The 19,318-nt window shown below is 41.4% G+C and overlaps 1 long non-coding RNA gene across 1 annotated transcript; it reads right to left on the minus strand.

Annotated features, from left to right (window-relative positions):
• Positions 1 to 351: 351 nt before the first annotated feature.
• On the minus strand, positions 352 to 2,666 carry LOC144589256 (uncharacterized). The gene is made up of 2 exons (XR_013545289.1): positions 1,202 to 2,666; positions 352 to 1,167 (listed from the first exon to the last, which is right to left on the minus strand). It is a non-coding gene; the product is annotated as an uncharacterized LOC144589256 (long non-coding RNA).
• Positions 2,667 to 19,318: the final 16,652 nt, after the last annotated feature.

A 19,318-nucleotide genomic window follows, 5' to 3' on the forward strand; every position in this document is an offset into this window, starting at 1 on the left:
TTGTTGTGAAATGTCGTCACTTAAATTTTCAGTAAGAACCTTTTTGTGAGTAGTTATTTTCACATGAAATACACTTTGGAGTCTTCTTTGTTGGTTTGGGAACTTTGTAGCAATTTAAAAAATTACCTGGCACTAGAAAAATATAGATAGATGCGACTTCCGGCTTGACGTCGCGACGAGACAGCAGTAGGAGGACAGAGCTCTGTCCCCTGGGCTGAATCCTGACCTTGTTCGGTACACCGTAGGGTGTCGGAACCACCCTGGAGGGGTGGTGAACTAGGGGGGAAGCCTGTTGATCACGGGGTGGCGGCGGCCACCCCGTTCGATCCAGGAAACTCCCAAATCAGCGAACGGGCAGAAACAAGCAGCTTCGGCTTGCTTGCAAGTCGCTGGCAGCTGGCCAAAGAAGCAAGAACCAGCCTTTTGACATCGCTGTTTACCATCGGGTGAGACTTTTATAACTAATTGCTTATACCCCTGAAAAATTCCTATACAGTATATGGAAAAAGAAATGCTGTCCCTCAGAAACTAAAAAGCGGCAGAAGATCTGGTGAGAGGGATAGCTGATGGAAAGGAAATAACTTTAAAATATACTTTGAGAATATTACAGTTTGATGCTGTGAAGCTTGAGAAATTTTCCTGCAACCTATATTTGATAATCTGAATTTTATTTTGACTATTTGGAATCTCTTGGCGTGGAGCCCAGGAGCTGTGACCTTGACTACTTGGCTGTTATTCCCTTTTGACTTCCTCTGAGCTTGGCTGGGAAATTAACCCTAAAGTGGACTTTTAAGGCCATCAGCCGTGGATACAATATTGCAATGGCACAACAAGGAGAATTCTGGAACAGAATAAAACTTGCACTTGAAAGAATATTGGACACCGTGAAATCTCACTATGAAGAAGCAAAATTAGCTAATCAACATCAGATGGATTGTGGTCTGCAGGCAGCAGGGAGCGGCAAGGAGATGGGAATATCTCAGATGAGGCATCCCAATTAAAACAGCAGCTTGAGGAAATTGTTCCAATAGAGGCACCGGTCTTGGATCAGGGAGGAGTGCCAGGGAGGGACAAGGGGAAAAAGACAGCAAAATTAACCAAAAGATGCCTGGAGGACTCACTGAGGATGGACTGGGTGCATAGAGAGTTGGTGGGCATAGATCAGACCTATAAAATGGCTTCAGAGGACATGAGGGATGACAGAAAACTTGAAAACACAGTAATATTAAATGAGAAAGAAATTAGAGAGGGAATTACCTAGAAAGATGGAAAAAGGGAAAACAAGGAAGGGCCCCTTAATATTGAAAACAGGTTTATATTCACCATTTGGATTTGTAAAAGGGTATATTCTGTATATTAAAAAGGAGAATTAAATTGAAATAAGGGAGGCCTAATTAGAGTAAAGATGTAATACGGTGATTTTTTATTTTAGGTAAACTAAATTAGATATAAAGCTGCGTTATGGATCTGGAACCACCTTTAATAAAAATGTTACTAGAAGACTGTTAATAGAAGAATTATTAGAATAATTTTATATAATATGAGAGTAATATTATGATAGTGGTCATATTGTGTACTAAAATCTGTATGTGAATGGTTTGAATGCTTGAAAGATGTTTGGAATTGGGGGGGACAACCAGGAAAACACTGAGATGTAAAAAAACAAATAATTGTAAGCAAAATATGTAACACGATGTCTGATAAGCACAAAACAATGTAGATAGACCGGAAAACTAATATAATGTTTAAAACAAAAAAAAATATAGATAGATGCGAGGAAGAGAAAGAAGAATATAGATGAATAACACACGCAGATGCAAGATAGCAATTCTTGTAAATGTAGTAGCTGCAGAACTGGTTTAACTAGAATTCTGATTTAATTAGAGCACTGGTTCCCAACCTTGGGTAATCCAGGTTTTCTTGGACTGCAGCTCCCAGAAACCCTGGCCAGCACAGTTGGTATTGAAGGCTTCTGGGAACTGCAGTCCAAGAACACCTGGGTTATCCAAGGTTGGAACCACTAAACCAGAGGGAATTCCGGGTGTTATCAAAGAGATAGATCACGTTTTGGACCACTCCGTAAACAATCCAGTGAGATTTAGTTCCTTGTAGTCACATAACATATGGGGAATTGCTTACTTACTTTACTTTACTTTTATTAGACTTATACCCCGCCCCCCTAGACAAAGTCTACTCGGGGTGGCTTACATAGATAAAAGATAACAATAGACATACATAATAAAATCCTACAAATTATTTCTATATACATTACCAAGATGGGGAAAATTAAAGAAACAGAAAAAGAGTTAATTGACTGGAGGGAAAACCTTTATAAAGAGCCAGGTTTTTAAATGGCTTTTAAAAATGCCTAGTGAGGGAGCCAGATGGATTTTCGTAGGGATGCTATTCCATAGCCAAGGGGCCACTGCCCGGTTTCTTGTTCTTTTCTTCCGGGCCTCTCTCGGCATTAGGCCCCCTCAGCCGTCCCTGCTGGCTTTGTCGAGTGATTCGGGTAGACCTGGGTGGGAGAAGATGATCTTCCAAGTATCGAGGTCCCAAACTGTTTAGGACTTTATACGTCATTATTAGCACTTTGAAATCAATGCGAAAACGAATGGGCAACCAGTGCAAAGCAGCCAAGGTGGGGGAGATATGCTGATATTTTCTCACATCAGTCAGAAGCCTGGCTGCTGCATTTTGCACCATTCGAAGTTTCCGCATCAATCTCAAAGGCAGCCCCACATAGAGTGCCTTACAACGGTCTAGTCTCGATATTATGAGCGTGTGGACAAGAGTAGTGAGGGCCCCCCCTCAAGATATGGTTGCAGCTGAGCAATCCGCCATAGATGAAAATAGGCAGAAAGGGCCATGGACACCACCTGGGTTTCCATGGTAAGCGCCGGGTCCAGATGTATCCCCAAGCTGCGAACCTCGCTCTTTGTGTGAGGGTCATCCCCCAAAAGAAAGGGAGTCACCAAGACCGCCGATGGAAGGACCACCCACCCTCAAGGCCTCCATCTTATCTGGGTTCTGCCTCAACCCATTCATCTGCATCCATTTCAGTACAGTCTCCAGGCAGTGCTGAAGGGACAGAACGGCATCCACTGAAGTCGGTGAGAAGGAGATGTAGAGCTGCGTGTCATCAGCATACTGATGGCACGACGCCCCACACCCCCTGATGACCCCTCCCAGTGGCCTTATATAGATATTAAACAGCATTGGGGAGATGATCGACCCCTGTGGGACCCCACAATTGCGACCATAATCCATGTCCAACCTTGACCTTTTTGGTCCAGCTGTAGTGCTACTACTTTAGGGGGGCAGAATGAAAAAAATCCCCCAATAGAGAAATTGCTCCCTGCAAAGGAACTCTTTTTGATAGGATTGGATGTGCACCTTTCCAGCCATCTGATTATACTCTCTGTAATGGAGGTTCCCACATCACAGTCCACTTGTCTGTGAACTTCCTTCAGGCAGTCAAAAGAAAGCTGTAGAACAGTCATCACTATATGGTTTTTGTTTTCTTATAAAACAGATCAAAACTTCTTTGATGAGGGCAAGAGATTATAAGATTCTGTCCCTATGTAGGAGTAAACATTAAGGGAAATGACAGTGGGCATTTTAGGCTAAGGTGCATCAAAGCCATGAAGAAGCAAAAGAGGTGTTGCCATATCCAGTTGAGGATGAAACCAGACCATGATAGGCAGACCGAGGGTGAACTGTAAATGGAGCCTGAGTCCATGGTGGGCAGAGGTAGAGCTTTTAGCAGGCAAACTATGGACAAAAAATTCTGGAATGCAACTTACGTCAGACTGAATTTCCTGAATTTGTAAGCTTCATATTAAAGCTGTTAGCAAGACTGGGTTGGAAAATCCCCTCAGTATAGGGTGGGTTCTAGACGTAAGCCTACTTAGATTGGTCCCACTGAAATCAGTCTGATTTCAGGGTGAACTTACTTTAATAAATTTGTCTGCAGGAAGCTGAGCAGCTTCTGGAAACACCCCTGTTAACAATTTTAAAACTTACCCTATACAGTATCTTGTGATGTTTCAGAATCTGAAAGAACATTAGGGCCAAGGTGAAGATATTCTCAAATTTCTATCAAGAAAATGGACAGGAAAGGCTTACAGGAAGTGCAACAGGCTGAAGCTCCTGGAACAGAATGTCTGCTGCAGAAGAAATGTAGAGGCCTAGATAGCTTTTTGAGCTTTTAAAGTGTAGTGGATGGTGTCAGACTAGGACTCAGGAGACCTGGATTTACATCCTGGCTTGGCCACCAGAACTATCTGGAGGGTGGCCATGGTAGACCACTACTCGAACATCTCCCATACCTTGGAAACCCTGTTAGGGTCCTGATAGGTCCAAATATGCAGACTACAGAGCCTTCATTGTTTCATCTTGATGTGTTTTCCACTTTGAATTTTGCTTTTATGACTGGATTGATTAGTTCATCTTCATAGCAAGAATTTTAACCATAGCAAAATAAAGCCAGCACTACCATTTCTGAAGAAGCCCCTTTCACTCAGAAACCTATAAATGATAAGTGAGGGAATTGCTTTCCTAGTTAGAAATTAAGCACTAATCAAAAAGTCATGTACAACTCAACCAGAATGCCCGGGTTAATAGCTTTTCTCTTGTGTGAAATGTCGTCACATCCTGAATGACAAGTTGTCAATAGGCTTTTGGTGCTACATCTCATCCAACAGAAGACTGAAAGCACTGAATTTTCAGTGGGGACAAGGTTATGATGCCATTTACTGAGACTGTTTTTAATCAACAAGCCATTTCAGCCAATAAATATATAACCTATAGGGGATTCCACTATGTTTCCTTCTTTTTTCTTACAAAATGTCTTGCTATATCAAAAAACACTTCCAAAAGTACCTGCCTTCATATGGAGGAATTCAGTATGCATATTGTATTTTATAAAGAACCAACAGGTTTCTAAAGACCAACATACTGAATTGTGGAAGTCAAACACATGCTGTTCACAAGACAACCTTTAACAAATGAACATTACACCACAGAATATCAGGCCTATGACTCAAAGGCTCAGAGCAAAAACTGGATTTTGAGGAAATATGATGGCTGTGAATCAAATAATAAGCAATAGTGTTGTATGTTTTTTTCCCAGAGCCATACCAAACAATGATGACTGCTGCAGGAGCAAGAACTACCTCTGTCTTTGTTCCATACTTTCTATGATTTCTGAGAAGCTTGATTAGGATGTGAGGAATAAATATGACGCGCTCCTGGTTGCTATCTTTCCAATGAACAGAAATGTTTTCCATTTATTGTGTTTCCCCTTGAGGGACATTTTGTAACTTGATTCTGACCAGCAATGCCTACTTGTAATATAATTAACTGTGTCTACATTTTAAAAAAAACTGCTATGTTTCTTTTTTCTAAACAGGAGACAAAGTTAATAAACAACGTTGCTTTTTCAGTGACACAGAACCTTAATCACTATCAGCAAATACTTGTTTCTGAGCCTGTTACTGCCTTAATACCCTTCATCTGGCTGTCCCTGTGCTTTGAATAATTCTTCTCTTCTACTTGTTGTTGTTGTTCTTTTTTAGTCATTAAGTCCTGTCTGACTCTTTGTGACCCCATGGACCACAACACTACAGGCCCTCCTGTATTCCACTGCCTCCCAGAGTTTGGTCGAAGTCACGTTGGTAGCTTCAATGACAGTGTCTATCCATCTCATCCTCTATTGTCCCTCTTGCCTTCACACTTTCCCAACATCAAGGTCTTTTCCAGGGAGTCTTCTCTTCTCATCAGATGGCTAAAGTATTGGCATGTGCCAGCGACGCTGCATAGTCCCCAAACTTAATCTCCTTTCTCTACCCATTAGATTGGCCTTGGATCGTCCAATTGAATCTCTGGGAAAGGAGTACGACAAGGCTGTATATTGTCCCCCTGCTTATTCAACTTGTATGCAGAATACATCATGCGAAAGGCTGGACTGGAGGAATCCCAAACCGGAATCAAGATTGCCGGAAGAAATATCAACAACCTCAGATATGCAGATGATACCACTCTGATGGCAGAAAGTGAGGAGGAATTAAGGAACCTTGTAATGAGGGTGAAAGAGGAGAGTGCAAAAAAACGGTCTGAAGCTCAACATCAAAAAAACTAAGATCATGGCCATTGGTCCCATCGCCTCCAGGCAAATAGAAGGGGAAGATATGGAGGCAGTGACAGATTTTACTTTCTTGGTCTTCCTGATGACTGCAGATGGAGACAGCAGCCACGAAATTAAAAGAAGCCTGCTTCTTGGGAGGAAAGCGATGACAAACCTAGACAGCATCTTAAAAAGCAGAGACATCACCTTGCCAACAAAGGTCCACATAGTCAAAGCTATGGTTTTCCCTGTAGTGATGTATGGAAGTGAGAGCAGGACCATAAAGAAAGCTGACCGCCGAAGAATTAATGCTTTTGAATTGTGGTGCTGGAGGAGGCTCTTGAGAGTCCCCTGGACTGCAAGGAGAACAAACCTATCTATTCTAAAAGAAATCAACCCTGAGTGCTCACTGGAAGGACAGATCCTGAAGCTGAGGCTCCAGGACTTTGGCCATCTCATGAGAAGACAATACTCCCTGGAAAAGACCTTGATGTTAGGAAAGTGTGAAGGCAGGAGGAGAAGGGGATGACAGAGGATGAGATGGCTGGACAATGTCATCGAAGCTACTAGAATGAATTTGACACAACTCTGGGAGGCAGTGGAAGATAGGAGGACCTGCCGTGCTCTGGTCCATAGGGTCATGAAGAGTCGGACACGACTAAATGACTAAACAACGACGATTTATCTATATATTAATTGACAGTTGAGAGGAATTCTATTATAATTAAACTGATTTTTTTTTGAGGCCATATCTGTTACTGATAACCCCAGAAGAGTCATAAGGAAATAATAATCATAATCATAATAACCACAACAATAACGATAATAATACTGAACTTTACCCTCTAATAACGTATTATGAATTACATAATCAGCTGATACCCATGACTTTCATCAATTTACATTGCCATTAATTAAATATACAACACACCCAACAGGGTACTTAATTATTCTGTCACTATTTCTTAACTTATCTAAACCTCTCAATTAATTCTACTTATCTAATAAATCCTTAACCAATGCGTCTAGCTTGACATGCTTTGAATTATTATAGTGTGTTTCTTTATATAATATTTCTTTAAAGGAAACCCTAGACAGCAAGCTATTTGTACCTAATGAATTTCCGCTCCCCTTACATAGGGTAAATCCAATTAGAACTAAACAGCCCACAACTTCATGAACCCAAAACCGAAAGTAATTCAAACAGCCTGCAAAATAAACCTATAATTCCCCTGTCTCCAAGGCAGGACGCTACCAGCCAACCTCCCTCTCTCCCAAACCCTTTAAGACACAAAAAAAGCAGACAGGATGTACTACAATGGGGGGGGGAGAAATCAATAACGGGGGGCTTAAGCAAAGTACAAAACAGTGCTCGAAACTCCCCAACCTCCCCAAAGAAGCGACGCCACTGCCAGCCCCAAGCTACAGCCACCAACTATCCTGGTAAACAGTGCTACTAATTGCGATGTAACCCGAGTGGGGTGAGCGGACGCCTCGCTTACTCATCCTCCCGGCCTCTGTCCCACTCAATACCCCCGACAGAAGGAGGGGGAAGCCCAGAAAAACCGCTCCCTCCCTCCCTCCCTCCCTCCCTCCCTCCCTCCCTCCCTCCCTTCCTTCCTTCCTTCCTTCCTTCCTTCCTTCCTTCCTTCCTTCCTTCCTTCCTTCCTTCCTTCCTTCCTTCCTTCCTTCCTTCCTTCCTTCTTTCTTTCTTTCTTTCTTTCATTTTTTTTGAAAAAGAACTGAGTCGCTATGTAGGGAGGAGGGGAGGTAACAAGACTGAGTTGATGACTCTCGGCAAGTGGTGGGCGCGCCCGCCCGCCGCGTGCTACCCTAGTCACCCTCCTTATTCAACTATCGCCTCCCAGTCCCAATCCAAAATTAAAACTATACAGTCCCCCACAACCACTGGACCAAATTAATAAGAAACAGGGAGGGAGCTCAAGGCTACCCCCCCCAAACCATTGTCCAAGGCCAAATCCATCTTTCTCTCTCTGTGCCAGAAGCGAAAGAGGGCAAGCAACGGGCCGGCGTCTACGCACCTGCCAATGCTCCAAGTCACATGGCCCATTTGCTTACCTCTTCTGAAGCCGGGGGAGCAAAAGCAGCCACGCAGATCGAGGGCGCGAACGCACCCCTCCTGCATGCGAAACCTTCTCGGTCCACATACTGCTGAAGCCTGCCTCGAAGGATTTTGAGCATTTAAGCATAACCTTGCTAGTGTGTGAAATGAGTGCAATTGTACGGTAGTTGGAGCATTCTTTGGCACTGCTGTTCTTTGGGATTGGGATGTAGACTGATCTTTTCCAGTCCTCTGGCGACTGTTAAGTTTTCCAAACTTGCTGGCATATTGAGTGTAGTACCTTAACAGCATCATATTTTAAGATTTTAAATAGTTCAGCTGGAATGCCATCACCTCCACTGGCCTTGTTTTTAGACATGCTTTCTAAGGCCCATTTGACTTAGCTCTCCAGGATGTCTGGCTCAAGGTCAGCAACCACACTATCTGGGTTGTCCGGGATATCCAGATCTTTCTAACTCCTCTGTGCATTCTTGCCATCTTTTCTTGATTTCTTCTGCTTCTGCTAGGTCTCTACCATTATTGTCCTTTATCATGTCCATCTTTGCACAAAATGTTCCTTTAACATCTCCAGTTTTCTTGAACAGATCTCTGTTTTTTCTCTTTCTATTATTTTCCTCTATATCTTTGCACTGTTCCTTTAAGAAGGCCCTCTTGTCTCTCCTTGCTATTTTTTGGAAGTCTGCATTCCATTAGATAGTACTTTCCCTATCTCCTTTGCATTTTGTTTCCCTTCTCTTCTCTGCTACTGTATTTGTAAGGCCTTGTTGGACAGTCACTTTGCTTTCTTGCATTTCCTTTTCTTTGGGATGGTTTTTGTTGCTGCCTCCTGTACAATGTTATAAGCCTCCATCCATAGTTCTTCAGGCACTCTGTCCACCAAATCGAGTTCCTTAAATCTGTTCTTCACTTCCACTATGTAGTCATAAGGGATTTGGTTCAGATTATAACTGGTTTTTCCTACTTCCTTCAGTTTAAGCTTGAATTTTGCTATAAGAAGCTGATCAGAGCCACAATCAGCTCCTGGTCTTGTTTTTGCTGACTGTATAGAACTTCATCTTTGGCTGCAGAGAACATAATCAATCTGATTTCAGTATTGCCCATCTGGTGATGTCCATGTGTAGAGTCATCTCTTGTGTTGTTGGAAAAGAGTATTTGTGATTATCAGCTTGTTCTCTTGACAAAACTCTATTAGCCTTTGCCCTGCTTTGTTTTGAACTCCAAGGCCAAACTTTCCTGTTGTTCCTTTTATCTCTTGACTCCCTACTTTATCATTCCAATCCCCTATAAGGAAAAGAACATCTTTCTTTGATGTCACTTCTACAATGTGTTATAAGTCTTCATAAAATTGGTCAATTTCAGCCTCTTCAGCATCGGTGGTTGGTGCATAAACCTGGGTTATTGTGATGTTGAAAGGTCTGCCTTGGATTCATATTGAAATCATTCTGTCATATTTGAGATTGTATCCCAGTACAGCTTTTCCCACTCTTTTGTTGACTATGAGGGCTACTCTATTTCTTCTATGGGATTCTTGCCCACAGTAGTAGATATGATAATCATCTGAATTGAATTTGCCCATTCCTGCATATTATAGTTCACTCATGCCCAGGATGTCAATGTTTATTCCTGCCATCTCCTGTTTGACCATATCCAACTTACCAAGGTTCATAGATTTTACATTCCAGGTTCCTATGCAGTATTTTTCTTTTCAGCATCAGATTTTCCTTTCACTTCCAGGTGTGTCCGCAGCTGAGAATCCTTTCGGCTTTGGCCCAACTACTTCATTAGATCTGGAGCTACTTGTACTTGTCCTCCACACTTCCTCAGTATCATGTTGGACACCTTCTGACCTGAGGGGCTCATCTTCCAGTGTCATATCTTTTAGCCTTTTGTTTCTGTCCATGGAGTTTTCTTGGCAAAGATACTGGAGTGGCTTGCCAGTTCCTGCTCCAGGTGGATCGCATTTAGTCAGAACTCTCCACTATGACCTGTGCATCTTGGGTGTCCCTGCGTGGCATAGCCCATAGCTTCTCTGAATTACTCGAGCCCTTTGCCATGACAAGGCAGCAATCCATGAAGGGGTACCTTTGCTAACAGTTTGTTTTCTTCATTCACTTGTGTATAGCCACCTAGCCACACTGAAATACTCTCTGTTGTAGCAAGGGCATTGTGACTTCTATATCCAACACATTTAGAGATGTGAAAAATTAGCTCTGTGAGGTCCACCAAATAACTTGCTTCCTAACATATTCAGATAGAGATCTATTTCTGAAATCATCCATCAGGCATATCTACACCGGGTTGACCCAAGATATTTGGTGCCTGACATGAAGTACAAAAGCAGTGCACTTCCATTCTACTTACAGCAATTGGTGATGAAGGTAGCAAACTAAATTTCGGTAAAAACAGGCCAGGCCATATGGAACAAGACTACACATCTTCTGCCCCCGCCCTACATTATTCATGATCTGTTGCCTGTGGGGACCACCCTATGTCTAATAAGAGGTTTGTAAATATCTCTTTGGCACCAGACGAAGGTGTTCCAGCAGTTTGCTCTGTTATGAAGCTTTAAAAACAGAAAAGCTCACTAGATCTTGTTCAGTACTACCTGGTAGCCCTGTTGATGGATCATTCTATTGGCTTATTACTTTCAGGTTCTCCTATAATTACTGTACAACCTAGATATAGATTTTCTGTACAAACAAACAATGTACACAACCCTGCCTGGAAAGTCCTGAGTCATCTGAGACAGACAATGCATCTACACTACACAGTTATAGAAGTTCAATACCACTGTAATTGTCATGGCACCATTCTGCATGCAAGCTTTGGCTTTGTACATTTCTTGAGGTACTTAGAAGGCTCTGCTAGAGAACTCTAGTGTACTTCCCTTTACTATAGCACTAGAGTTTTGTAGCACAGAATCTTAAGTACCCCATCAGACTACAAAGCCTGGATTCCATAGGATGCAGCCATGGCCTCTTAAAATGTCCAAATGACTAAATTCTTCTTCGTGATATGTTCATCAGTCAAGAGTCTGCCCAGCAGAGTTAAGATATAAGAATACCTTTGGAAATTGCAGTGTCAGCCATTTATTTGGGCTGCTATCCAAAGACTTTTGTGCAGTAGCGTTCAAAACATGAAACTCCTTCCCTCAAATACCTTGCTTTTTCTCTTCCAGGAAACAGACAAAGTCGGGGATGATTTTATTCTTTTTTTAAATTTTTGTTTAAATGGAATTCTAGTTATCAACAAATCATTTGATCTGATCTTCAGTTTTTTAACTGCTTATTTTTTTATTGCACTTATCATTCTTGTCTTATCTTGGTCAGGCATCTAGAGACTCAAGCAAAAAATGGGGTATAAATTCCTATGGTAAAGATTATGAGACCCCTTAAAACAGGGGTCAGGGAACTGTTTTACCTTTTCCCCCCCCAAAAATTTTTTTTTTATATAAGCCAACATTACCCCCTTGATTTGAAAGGATACAGTATTTGATGAAGCCACCCTTTCCCCCCGCTTTAATTCAAATTAAGGGGTCTCATAACCTTTACCATAAGAATTTATACCCCAGCCTTGCCTGTTCTTTTCATAGTTTTGAGTCAGTCTCTCTCTCTCTCTCTCTCTCACACACACACACACACACACAAACACACATCCACCCACCCTCCTCCACCCTTTTTTCCTGCCTTAATTCAAGCTTTGCCTGTTCCTTTTTTCATAGTTTTGAGTCAGTCTCTCTCTCACACACACACACACACACACACACAAACACACATCAACCCACCCTCGCTCCTTCCCTCCACCCTTTTTTTCCTGCCTTAATTCAAGCCTTGCCTGTTCCTTTTTTCATAGTTTTATTTTTAATTTTTTAATTTGATTTATATCCCACCCATCTGGTATATTCTACCAGTGCTGTGCTCATTACCCCCAGGATTTTCACTTTTACCCCATTTGGGGTAATTTATCTCTGTTCCCCGACCACCACCTTAAAATTTCAGTAGAGTTTCTGTGACATCATATCTAAATAATAACTGAAGTGTTATTTAACAAGAAAACACAATATATATTTTTTATTTTTATATTTTGTAAGGGTTATGGGCATAAAACTCTGGAGGAATTATATCTCTACTGGTCCCAGTGGTGGGTGCACTAATGTTAGTGTTTGTTTGTTTGACTTGTTTTAAGTATTTAAAATATGTGTATTTTTCTGTTTTTCCTTATATTGTGTTTGCATATTATAATGTTAATTAAAATATTAATTTTTCTTTAGAAAGTTTATTTTCTGGGTCTTGAAAGTGCAGTGAATGTTGAAGTGGTTGAGGTTTCTAGATAAGGTGGGATATTATCTGTGTGCACTCAGCCTGCCTCTTTCTCTGTCTCTCTTTCCATTCAGCATATAAGTGGTCCACCTCAGCTTTTCAGGGCCATCTTTATAGTTTCAGTGTGCCTCAAGCAAGAGGAGATAACAGCAAACCAAACAGGGTCAGAGTTAGCGTAACAGAGATTTTTGGAATCAAAAATGAAGCTTGAACACTTCGGTTCAGAGGAGAGGTGTTAGGAGAGGAACCTCTCTGTGTCACAGTGTTTGGCAGTGAGGTTATTAACATCACTGATGTGTCATGTGTAGTAAAGCCAGAGGCACAAAACTGTGTCTGCATGGGCAGCACCGGCAGACATTTTACATTTAAAGAGACAGAAGTGACTTTTTGTGGAAGACAAATGAGCTCAAAGAACACTTGCCCCTATCTGTGCCCCTTCCATTTGGTGTCCCATGTGGACACTTGTTTAGAGTTCCCCTAAGGCTGACCCTGCAGCTAAAGTATGTACAGAACAAGATTGTCTACTGTATGAGAAAGAGGACCAGAGGGTTCAGGCCCCTAATCGACAATGACATTTCTGTTTCCTGACACTGCAGAATGAAGAACAGGGGGGTCATGCAACCTAGCAGCCTCAAATACAAACCTGCCAATTAAGAAAAAAAAACTTATAGTTAGAATGAGTGCCACAAGACAAGAGGCACAAACACATATTAAAATTGGAACGGGGGCACTTTTAGAGATGAGTTAGAAAAATAAGCAAAATACATCTGTGTGAGGAAATGCTTGTAAACAGAATTCACTGATTTAAAGGACAACCTTGGCAAGTTAATTGTTTAGGTTGAATAGATTGGGTCTGAGGCATGAACTGCAAAACATGCTAAATGTTAATAGAGGATAACACTGTCAATGTTTTTTTAATTGCTTAGATGCATTAATTAATGGTTTCACATTTATTGCCTTTCAAACCTAGTGGATAACTATGTGGATCCCATTTACTTTTGCTGCACAAACTTCCTAATACATTTTTTTCTGAATTTTCTGTTGAGTCTTAGTTTTTTAAAAAAACTATTTTAAAATAAAAGCTCAAATCTTCACCACTCACCCACAAAACCATTTAACTAATATTTGGTTTGCAATACAAACAATGGTTTTTCCCCCCAGGTGACATTACTATGTAAGAAGACTAGAAATGTGATGAGCATGCCCATGGCTTTTCTGTCATGGGTCTGCATCTTGAGAAAGTGCCACCAATATACTCTTGTCATTAAATATACACATAATAGAAGTAAATATACATTCAGATTTCTTGCATAATATTATGTATATATGGTATACCATGTATATATAAGATTATGCAAGAAATCTGAATGTATATTTACTTCTATTATGTGTATATTTAATGACAAGAGTATATTGGTGGCACTTTCTCAAGATGCAGACTATATATTTATTTATTTATTTCTCACAGGAACAGATATCTATATAGGAAATTATGTACGTCTTAGACTGGAATCTGTAATAAACAGATTCTACTTTGATTTCTAAAAACGAAGACAAGAAATATTCCATGTAATCATATTAATTGTCAATTCTCATTTGGTGAACTTATCCAACAGAGAGGACAGGGTTCTCAAGAATGATATATATTCTCCACTAAAAACATAAATGCATAATTTAATCTGAATGTTTCAGATACTAAGGCCTTCTGGCTTTTAATAAAAGAAGGAGAAACCTACATATTCTCAATTTAAAGTCTTCTTTTTTAAGTAATATTTTCTTATTGGTCTCCTTACCAAGATTTTTTTGTACCTGATTTCCATTTTTGTTGTGCTGTCTTTCCCTTTCTTTCTTAGGGCAGGAAGCTTTAAAAAGTTGTAAGTAACTGATGTTCTGTCATCCAACAGTATCACTCTAAATTTGGAAACAAATCTTATTCTGTTGATGAGCTTTTCCTACCTAATATGGCCCCATTCATGTATTCTTCTGGACAAAACTGGTTTGTACATATGCTGGCCCCAGCTTGACATCATCACAGATAATGGTTGCATAGATTCTGAGATATCTGGCTTTGCCACTCTACGCATGTGTTTCTGTTTTAACATGACTAGAACCAGAACATGGGAGCATTATTTTTTGGACTACAACTCCCAAAATCCTCCAACTAGCATGGCACAATTAGGCAATATCTTTGCAAACAGACCAACAGGCCTATTTCTGAATGTAGTTTACCTCGTGATCTTCTAAGATCATGCTAGCTAGTTCTAGCAGTTAAATTTTGATATTTTATTCCTATTACTGTTTTATGAGTGTTTTATAATTATTATGTTTCTTGATTTTGATTTTCTACACCATCTTGGCAGGATTTCCTTTTCAAAATAGATGTTAAATCTTTCAACTAAATAGACAAAGTACATGAATAGACATTCTACAAAAGCTTGTAAGAAACAGAGATCTACAGAGAATGCAGCTCCAACTTTCTTCATATAATAAGGCAAGAGGCTGGAACAGTGGTGTTCTAAGGGAAGGATACATTTTAATAATAAAAAGAGACCCTGAATTATTTAAGGTAAGCTTCTGCTTCGCTAACAAACTATGTATTATGGATACAAAAATTTAAGGCCCATCTTTTTGAGAATGAGCATGAAGCAATAACTGTCTGATCAAGTGACTGCATCAATCTTTCCTACCAGAAAGCATGTAAACTGGACACTCACCCATAATTTATAACGAGCAAATGAAACTATAAGTGGTTCCTGCACAGATCTTTTTGATAATTTATCTCAAAACACAAATGGAGAAATCATTGTCCTTTGATTTTCCATCAAATCATTTTCTTCTTGAGAACTGTGAATGAGCAGGTAAGGGTATATTCTTATCTTTTGCAATTATACAGTATTGTGACATAGACAGAAAGACAATTGTCAACGCATCAAACAGCATTTCAGACAACTCTGTTTTAGATTGCACAAGGATGCAGCTAATCAACTAAATATATATATATATTGTAGAGACACACACACTCACATGCACGCACACACAGATTGAAATATTATAGCACTTTTACTTTCTTTAGTTGCTCTCAATGACTCCATTGCATTCAAAATGGCAGCTATCAAAAACAAAGAATAGATTATTCCAAAGATGAATGGATGATCATGTATAATGATACATTGGGTGCCAAGTTTATTAATACTGTACAGCCTTTCTCCTCCCTTGCTTCGAAAGTACTTGAATCTCTGGGTATTTGTATCCCAGTCACCAACAAATCAGACAGACTGCAGTGTTCTAACTTACAGTGCCTAGCCACTGGCTCTTTCAATTTCCTGGTCATTCTTGCAGACTTATGATTCCCGGTGTGTGTATAAATTTGGGTTTTTTTTGGCCTACACACTGTCAATGTAGATGTTGTCTACATTCAATGACGTAAATTAAATTGCAAAAGTGATGTTTAATACAGTAGGCCCCATCAGTTATGTGTTCTTGAAACTGATTTCAATTCCTAAATGTACACAGGGAACACAGGGGCTGGAATCACAAGATTGCTTGCAGTAAGCTTGCACAAGAGTTTGCGAACAATTGATAGCTTTTGTTAGCTGCCCAGTTATAACTAGGAGATCCTGGATTGGATTAGTTGTTTGTTTCAGAACTCTTATGAGGAAGATTTTCCCTTGAAAACATGGCTGCTGTCTTGATGCAGAATCAATGATACATAGAAGTTTTTCTGTACATATTAAGCATCCTGTGATAGCTTTTTACTACTTTCCAGATCTATAGAGATTACTTGTGAGAACTGCCCTCAAGCTGTTAGTCAGCAATCCTGGATCATACCCTTGTAATTCTAAGTGCTACATTGCCCCCCCACCCCCACCCTGGAATAAAGACGCGAGACCATAATTATGGATTAAACATGGGCTACACTTTATTGAAAACAATGTTGCCAATCATTTGTTAAAGGTACATAGTGCCATAATGCAGTCTCAGGTTTGAACACATGGGTCTGAACGGACCCTTTAACAAACAAACAACTGGCCGAGCCCCTGGCCCAAGGTTTTTGCTGCTGTGAAGACTGCGATAAACCCGGCTGGCCAAAAATTTGACCACCCTCGGACCTCAAGCCGCCCTCTGCTTGTTGACTGTTGGTCCGGGTGCGTCCCCAGTGCATCTTTCCCCCCAAGCACTGTAATCACATGATCTGCAGTGCTGGGAGTTCAGATGAGTTATAATTATCTGATATTGCTATGCAACTCACCAAAATACCCATGTAGTCCACACTACCTGCCACTGCATAGGGACTAGCCAAGCTAAGTCCCATACTCACCATTGAGCTCACCAAGCTCCAGCAGCAGACCCCCTTGACGTCTTCAAAGAAGACATCCAAACCTTGTTCGGATAGATGTACACCATCTGACCGAAAAAACTCTGGCCTATCCATACGGATCCTATGGTGACCAATCACCGATTAAAGGCCACTGCAAACACCTCTGCAGACTTCCCTGTTAACACTCCTTCAGGCATTGTTTATGGGCAAAAAATGTCTTGCATCCCTCTATACCAACCGAGGGATGTTGGTTGACCAAACAAGATGCATAGCTGGGTATGTGGCCCTCAACCAGGTTAGATCACGAATCACATTGATGATCAGGGCCCTTCTACCGTGCCTGGTCAAATCATTATCACCCAGGTGTATTATCAACACCTCTGGGGGATGATGACTGAAGGTGGCCGTATGGAAAATCTGGTTCCACAACAACCCATGGTGCCCTCTCCACTCGATAAGGGTCGTTGCTTCGAGTCCAAGACAAGTCCCCCATGGGGATGTGGCTGCATACTGCGCTACCCAAAAAACATAGCTGTGGCCCAGGATCTTGATGTGGTACCACTGTGGTACCTGTAAGACATAAACAAAACCAGCCCCCTGACTAGACATTAGGAAGTGCCCTTACATATCTACGATAAGAGGATGAAGCCCACCATCCTATTTGTTTGATATCCTCTGTGCAGTAATCAAGGGCTTACCAATTCTAAAGGAGTGCATCCCAAATCTCAGTCCTTGGACTCCCACCCCATGCAGAGCTAGATCAACTTCCAAAACTGGTACCGTTACAGAGGGGAACCATCCTCATGTGTAAAGAAATATCCTGGGTTGGATCCTCTAAGGATCAAGTATGCTTCAACAGCCTTCACTGGGCAGATTGGTTCCATGTAACAACATGACAGGGTGATACCTGCTCCTTTGCCCCACTGATAGGCCTTGGATTGTCTGACATGAATCTGCAATGTGTCATCCACTACTGTAACATCCTGCCTTTGTAAAGCTACCCTAGTTTTGTCCCCTTGCCTGAAGTGACTACTTTGCTAATCCTGAGGGCTCCAAAGAATGTTAATAAGGATGCTGTCCTGAATAAAGCAGCTTCGTAATCATCCCACCAGAGAACTTCCCACTGCTCACAAATGCCTTCTAACAGCTCAGGTGAAATGAGAGCTCTGATGTCCTTTACTCTGCCCCTTTCCTTAGACCAGCCTTTGATCTTTTTTCTAAGGCAGTAGTCTAAGGAATAGTCCTGGTACCCATTAATTTTTTCATACAAGGCTGGAGACGATAACCTACCCTGTATCATTCTTGGTGCCGAAACCTTTTCTATTTAGGTACACTATAAACTGCTGTAGATGTTCAGCTGGGGCAGGCCACATTGGGTCCAAGCCCACAAGTCTTCTAAATTCCTGAAATTCCATTCTCACAGCAGAGTACCCCTTTCGTGTCCTTGGTGCCAGGGCCAGGCCTATTGCCCTTTCCGCATCATCATGCCAATTTGCCAGACCTCTGGGGGAAGAGTCTCCAGTAACTCTTTGGCTCCTGGAGCTAACTTTCTGAACTGCTCAATCTGTTGGCGTGATAATGCATCCACTAACCTATTGTCTAAACCTGGGACATGCACAATGTGAAAGCCCTGACCAGAGTCATGACCCTTTCCGAATGTGAAGTCAGGTTGTTTACAATATAAATCACCGTCTGGTTGTCGCTTGCCCAAAGCCACAATGCACCAACTATGGAAAAAAAAACCTCCAAAAATATTACATTTCTGGTGACCCCGGCGTGGTGCCTTTCCTTGCTGGTGCACCATCTGCCTCTAAAATATATACCAAAACCCAAGGAGCCTGCGGCGCTCAACTGGACCCAAAACTCCGCTCTAAGCATCCTCTCTCCTCTCCAAAATGAAATGCCATTGAAATCAGCTAAAATCTGCCTCCAAACTTTCAAACCCTCTCACATGCCTTGAGTAACCCTGGTCCTATGAAAATGACTGAGCCCCTGCATTGCGGTACAAAGCCTATGCAGAAAGGTGTGACCAGGCACCACCATTCAGCAGGCAAAATTTAGGTGCCCAACCATCTCCTGTAGCACCTTCTTCTTTTGTAACATCAAAGCTACCCTGACCTTTAGGTCAACTAATTCTGGCAACCTGGACGTTTGCTGAAACGTGTCTAATACCATACCCAAAAACATCAAGGCCGTAGTCGGCCCTTCCATCTTTTCCTCAGCCAAAGGCAGACCAAATTCATCCGCCATGGAACGGAAGGTGTATAGTATAAATTTACACCTTCCAGTGTTCCTTTCCCCACAAAAAAGAAAGTCATCAAGGTAATGATGCATATTCTTACATCCCACTCTACTAAGCTTCCATTCCAGGAAGGAACTGAACTGTTCAAATGCTGCACATGAAACTGAGCAGCCCATAGGTAATGATCTATCTATATATAAAGCACCTTGAAAACAGAAACCTAACAGGT

Source organism: Pogona vitticeps, chromosome 4 (genome assembly GCF_051106095.1).
Source record: "Pogona vitticeps strain Pit_001003342236 chromosome 4, PviZW2.1, whole genome shotgun sequence".
NCBI lineage: Eukaryota > Metazoa > Chordata > Lepidosauria > Squamata > Agamidae > Pogona > Pogona vitticeps.